Raw genomic sequence first — 6,592 nt, forward strand, 5'->3', positions numbered from 1 at the left:
AAATTAAGACACTAGATACAAAATTAAAGTGCAATTAAAATCTAATTTGAATTTTTAATTTAGTTTTCACTTTAATGTATTATCTATAATATATAATTTTTGCTAAAAATTTTATTACCACTTTGTTAGAAAATAAAATGGTGGTTGTTAAGCAAAAATGGAATCGTTGTAGCCACTATTGCCACAGGATCTTTGTGCGCAGGTTTTTTAAAAAGAGAAAGAGAGAGGATGTCCGAAATTCTTTACCTAATTAAATCTAGACAAGTGCTGGTATGCAATTCACCTCCAACATACCTCAAATAATAATTACTGGTAACCTCAAATTTTTGTGATATTTTTTTAAAGAATCTGTAGCCTCAAATAAATTGGTAGTATGCCAGGAGAGTCACACTTTGTCATGGTGATTGTGCAAATTTTTCGTTGGAGAGTATGTTCATCTTTAAAGAGTTTTCATAAAGTCTATGAATACAATAGAATTTCACAATATTTTTACAACATATTTGCTTTGAGTTGTAGTAGATTTGGAATAATTTTGTTTTAAGTAAAAATGCAAAACCCACCCATAAAGTTTTATTAAAATTCATTTCATGTATAGTTTGCTTTTGTTCAATTAAATCGCCCCAAAGTTCTACAATTGATAACAAACACAAGCACCGTATCATCAATATCTAGTATCTTGACAATCTTCCAATCCTTTTTCAGAAAAGATCTAGTATCTAAGGCTGTGTTTGGTTCATGTAAAATGTTTTCCGGAAAATAAATATTTTCTGGAAATGCTATTTTCGAGAAAGGAAAATATTTTCAAGTGTTTTGTTGCATTTAAAAAAATGTTTTGAAAAATATTTTTTGGTGTTTGGCTATATTCTTGAAAATACTATAGAAAACACATTTTCTACTTGTTGCTCACATTTTCTCACATTTTCTCAGCTTCCAAACAAATATATAATATCATTTCTTAGTCCACAAACACAAAAGAAACAAAACCAAAGAAAAAAAAAATCATCAAATTTGGTCAAATTGAGGAAAGAAGGAAGAGAGAGAGGCGACTGGGTTTGAAGGCAAAGGCGAAGGCGTGTGGGTCGGCGCAGTGTTGCGATCTTTGCTTGAGGCGAAGGCGTGTGGGTTTAAAGGTGAAGGCGAAGGCGAAGGCGTGTAAGGCGACTGGGTTCAATCTTTGCTTGATCATTACAGTGCGATCGGCACAGTGCGACTTGCCGGTGGACAGATCAGTTCAAGGGTGGGTCAACGGAGTAGGATGGGTTGGTGAGGATGAGGATAAGGGATGGGTTGATCAGTTCGTGGGTTCGTGGCGCGATCTCGCCGGTGGACAAGGTGGGTCGATCAGTTCGTGGGTTCGTGGCATGATCTCACCGTCACGTGGAGGGGACGAGGACAGCGATTTGATTTTCCAACGCTCTCTCTCTCTCTCTCTCTCTCTCTCTCTCTCTCTCTATTTGCGCGTCTAGGTCCTTTCTCTCTCTCTTTCTCTCTTTGTGCGTCTCCAAAAATGATTTGAAGGTAAAACAGAAGCTGAAAATATTTTTCAGATCAAAGGGGCTATTTTACGGTCAAAGTAAATGATTTTCCGGAAAATTCTATTTTACATGCACAACCAAACACACGGTTTCATGTAAAAGGATTTCTTGAAATCGTTTTCACTCTAAACAAATGCAGCCTAAATTTCAAACAAAGCAACAGTTAACCCAGCAAAAAAAAAAAAAAAGCAACAATTACATCCTTATATCCAATGTGTGTGTGAGAGAGAGAGAGAGAGAGAGACTATTCAGTGGTTGGAGCACAGGAGAGTCAATGGGGTGACTTGAGGCCGAGGCGGGTAACAGAAATCAACTTACCCAACACATGGCATAAATCTCTTATTTTTTTACGCTTTCAGAGGTTCTATGATGACCCAAATGGTTAGGTCTTTGCCGGAAACTCCAATGTTCTCTCTAAGATAGGTTCCACTTATAGTTACAACAGCAACAAAAAAAATGTCTTTTTTTATTTATTGGGTTTTTATTTTTATATTTTAGATTAAGATTAAAATTATTATTTTATTTATTAAAATATTAGAAAGAACCAAAATGGTGCCGTTTTGGGTGTTTTTAACGAAGGAATGTAACGAATTCTAACCAAAGATTTTGATTGAATAATTTTGAAATTTAGAGAACAAAAATAAAGTAGAAACCTTAAATGAATTCTAATAAAATTAAGAGGGTGGATTTTTTTTTTTTTTCCCTTTAATTTACTTTGATTTATGGTGGGTTGACACTTTTAACTTCTTGTGATATTATATTGTGGGATAGAACTCAAGATTCAAGAGTCGTAGCCTTCCCAAAGTTACAAACTTTGAATAGTCTTAAAGTTTCGAGCGTTCTGACATCTGTTTAATAATTGTGTTAACTGGACATGATCTAATGTGGACACCTCTCCACATTTGACCGTATCCTGAATGTAGGATTATGATTTTGGAATGCTTTAAGCAATAGTTTTTCTCCAATGAGAATAGGAAATTGAGAATAGAGAATGAAAATAGACTTCACATTTATCGCTACAATTACAATAGTTTTTTCTACAAACACGAATTTTTGAAGTAGTTAATTATGATTAGTAGATGACCCTTCACAAACTGGTGCAAATGCTAACATTCTGTCTTTGTATATAGAATATTTATATTATATTCTAGCGTGTAACATATTGTAGATCACAGATGGAGTGTCCCCTAATTTTTTAAAGGCCATAAAAAATAATAAAATAAAAGAAAATTTTAAAGTATTTATATTATGTTACTTTATTTATTTTTGTACCATTTTCTTTTAATATACTATATGTTACACTTGACTTTTTACAATATCAGTGATCTTTTAAAGGTTATAAAAAAAATTATAGATCTAAAATCTAAACGTTAGTAATTTAGTTCAATAAAATTACACTTGATCTCTTAGCAATATAAATGATCTTTTTTAGAAACTATATTAAAAAAAAAAAAAAGTATAGATATAAAATCTAAAACAAAATTAACAAGCTCAAAAAAATTAGTTCAACAACAAAAATTACTAATAGCAAAATTTTTAAAAAGAAATTAAGCTCAATCGACTAATTTTATCCAAAAAATAAAAATAATTTATTCATTAAAAATTTTTAAATAGAATAATTTTCTCTCGCCCAATCACTTATATATGCTATAGAAGTTTTCGTATTAATTTTTTTTTTTTTATAAAGTTCTCGTATTAATTAAGTGTGTGTTGGTTTTTTGTTTTGTTTTTTATTTTTTTTTGAAAAATTCTAATGCCACAAATTAGTGTATACCATCACCTCTCTATCAATCACAACTCACCATATGAACGGATTAGGCACAAAATTATGCACTAGTTTGTGGCTCTAGATAAACACTTTTTTCCTCCTTCGTTGGAAGTTGGAACTACATTGGTGTTTGTGCTACCAAAAAAAATAATAGAAAAACAAACGGTTCTTTCAGATCAAAGGTTGACTTTTCTTTTTAGGGTGATCAAAGGTTGACTTGACTTGGTCCAAGTTCCACAGTTTGATTAAGGCATCTTTGGGCTGCTGGATCAAATAAGAGGCTCGAATCTGTCAGAATACCTTCTTCGATAGGAAGAATAAATTTGTGAGACCAATGGGCTTATAATCCAGCATCATCCCCCTCCTCTCCATAAAAAAATAGAATAAATTCCAAGTATAAGTTAGGCCCAAATATAAATAAACAATGTTTGCTACAAAATTAAATGTAGCATATGATTACTACCTTACTTAATATTATTAAAATTACTACATATTTTAAAAAATCAAACCATTTAATGGCATATTCTTTACGCTCTTAATACACATGCTAAATTTTGTGCCAATCGGATATTATTTACTATATAATTTATAAGCTTATATTTTATGTATAATTTTAAACTACAAAAACTTGCAATTTAAATAATTCATTAATAACATAACTATTGATCTTTAATTTTATATAAAATTTTCAAGCATGAAGAATATAAGAAGAAAATGTAATCCAATGGTAGATTTGTCAAAATTCACCTCTAATAAAAAAATATTGAGTAAAGTTGTAATCTTAAGTTACAACCAATTTTGTAGCTAAACTTTGTCCAATTTCAATTGAGCGTGTGAATGGACAAAACTTATTACAATTCAAAATGTGCAATTAAAAATATGACAAAATTTGGTTACAAACTTAGTTATATATAGTAGCTAGTAGCTACTACTCTACACAATATCCTTTTATTAAATGTGAATTTTCACAATTCCACTATTGGATTATATTTTCTTTCTATATCTTCCATGCTTGCAAAATTTTCAAAATATCAAATATCAATAACTGTGGGACCAATCAAATGATTAAATTTCATGTTTTTATAGTATATATAAAAAATAAGTCTACGGATTGAATAATAAACAAAATTTGATTGACATGAAATTCGACATGCATATTAAGGACATAAAGAGCATGCAATTTGAAGTTGGATTTTAAAAATGACAAATTTTAGTTACAAAATTGGTTGTAGCCTTAATGTTTGGATACAAATGATTTCTGCATCTACGTTTCTCTTTTTTGATTTCCTCTTCTTTTTTTTTTTTTTTTTGGCTTTTGCACGCATTTCCGAAGACAAAGGCTACCACTGTGCATGAACAGCAGCCAAAAATTTTGAATTTTTAACCCTTATTCATCATATCAGTGGGTTCCGTTTACTGTTCAAGGGATTCACAAACTTCACTTTTCAGTAACTTTTTCATTAAAAATGAGTCTCACAACACGATTCACACATTTAAAAATTATTTTGCTACATTGTTTTCGGTTTTCAGTTTTCAGTTGTATCTAAACGGACAATTAAGCTAAAATTTTACTCAATAAAATAAACATTACTACATATTTTAAAAATCTAACCGTTTAATTGCATATTCTTTACAATCTTAATATATATATATATATATATATATAATTTTGTGTTAATCAAATATTATTTACAATATACTCAATCGACTAATTTTATCCAAAAAATAAAAATAATTTATTCATTAAAAAATTTTAAATAAAATAATTTTCTCTCACCCAATCACTTATATATGCTATAGAAGTTTTCGCATTAATTTTTTTATTATTATTATTTATAAAGTTCTCGTATTAATTAAGTGTATGTTGGTTTTTTGTTTTGTTTTTTATTTTTTCCCGAAAAATTCTAATGCCACAAATTAGTGTACATCATCACCTCTCTATCAATCACAACTCGCCATATAGACGGATTATGCACAAAGTTATGCACTAGTTTGTGGCTCTAAAGATACTCTTTTTTCCCCCTTCGTTGGAAGTTGGAACTATATTGGTGTTTGTGCTACCAAAAAAAATAATAGAAAAACAAACGGTTCTTTCAGATCAAAGGTTGACTTTTTTTTTAGGGTGATCAAAGGTTGACTTGACTTGGTCCAAGTTCCACAGTTTGATTAAGGCATCTTTGGGCTGCTGGATCAAATAAGAGGCTCGAATCTGTCAGAATACCTTCTTCGATAGGTAGAATAAATTTGTGAGACCAATGGGCTTATAATCCAGCATCATCCCCCTCCTCTCCATAAAAAAATAGAATAAATTCCAAGTATAAGTTAGGCCCAAATATAAATAAACAATGTTTGCTACAAAATTAAATGTAGCATATGATTACTACCTTACTTAATATTATTAAAATTACTACATATTTTAAAAATCGAACCATTTAATAGCATATTCTTTATGCTCTTAATACATATGCTAAATTTTATGCCAATCGGATATTATTTACTATATAATTTATAAGCTTATATTTTATGTATAATTTTAAACTATAAAAACTTGCAATTTAAATAATTCATTAATGACATAACTATTGATCTTTAATTTTATATAAAATTTTTAAGCATTGAGAATATAAGAAGAAAATGTAATCCAATAGTGGATTTGTCAAAATTTACCTCTAATAAAAAGATATTGAGTAAAGTTGTAATCTTAAGTTACAACCAATTTTGTAGCTAAACTTTGTCCAATTTCAATTGAGCGTGTAAATGGACAAAACTTATTACAATTCAAAAGGTGCAATTAAAAATATGACAAAATTTGGTTACAAACTTAGTTATATATAGTAGCTAGTAGCTACTACTCTACCCAATATCCTTTTATTAAATGTGAATTTTCACAAATCTACTATTGGATTATATTTTCTTTCTATATCTTCCATGTTTGCAAAATTTTCAAAATATCAAATATCAATAACTGTGGGACCAATCAAATGATTAAATTTCATGTTTTTATAGTATATATTAAAAAATAAGTCTACGAATTGAATAATAAACAAAATTTGATTGACATGAAATTCGACATGCATATTAAGGACATAAAGAACATGCAATTTGAAGTTGGATTTTAAAAAGGACGAAATTTAGCTATAAAATTGGTTGTAGCCTTAGTATATGTTTGGATACAAATGATTTTTGCGTCTACGTTTCTCTTTTGCGATTTCCTCTTCTTTTTTTTTTTAATTTTATATATATATATATAATATTATGTGTTAATCAAATATTATTTACATATATATAA

Source organism: Quercus suber, unplaced genomic scaffold (genome assembly GCF_002906115.3).
Source record: "Quercus suber isolate HL8 unplaced genomic scaffold, Cork oak 2.0 scaffold_934, whole genome shotgun sequence".
Taxonomy (NCBI): domain Eukaryota; kingdom Viridiplantae; phylum Streptophyta; class Magnoliopsida; order Fagales; family Fagaceae; genus Quercus; species Quercus suber.